Raw genomic sequence first — 513 nt, 5'->3', positions numbered from 1 at the left:
CTGGTACTTGCAGTCTCAAGAAATTATTTAGGAATAATTAAATAGAAGAATTATTTGCAAGACCACTGTTGATGGGTATTTGGTAATACTCGAAACAGCTGTATGTCGAAATGTAACTCTGAAATGCACTATATGTTATACATACAACAATAAGTAAAATATGTTAAGTTTATAAGCAAAGAAAATTAAATCTCTTTTCTAGAAACTTATTTTAAATAAATTATATATATAAAAAATAATAATTAAATAAAAATATAAATCAGGCGGCAAAATTAATTTACTCAGAATATATATAAAAGCTGACAGAGGTGGCATAAAGCATAAAGTAAAATGAAATAAAAGAAATGGTTTTATACTTGACAAATGCTTTAAAAACTCTTTTCCTTAACAACACCAAAAATTAAAAAAAATTGTAATTATATAAATAATAAAAACAACTAATATACTAACATCCCAGCTTAACCAAATTATAAACTATGTGAACTTTGAGCGCAAATTACAAAAAAAAAGAAA

The sequence above is a fragment of the Teleopsis dalmanni genome, chromosome 1 (assembly GCF_002237135.1).
Source record: "Teleopsis dalmanni isolate 2A chromosome 1, ASM223713v2, whole genome shotgun sequence".
Taxonomy (NCBI): Eukaryota; Metazoa; Arthropoda; class Insecta; order Diptera; family Diopsidae; genus Teleopsis; species Teleopsis dalmanni.
The sequence above is the reverse complement of the archived record's forward strand: the minus strand, read 5'-3'. Positions refer to the sequence as shown.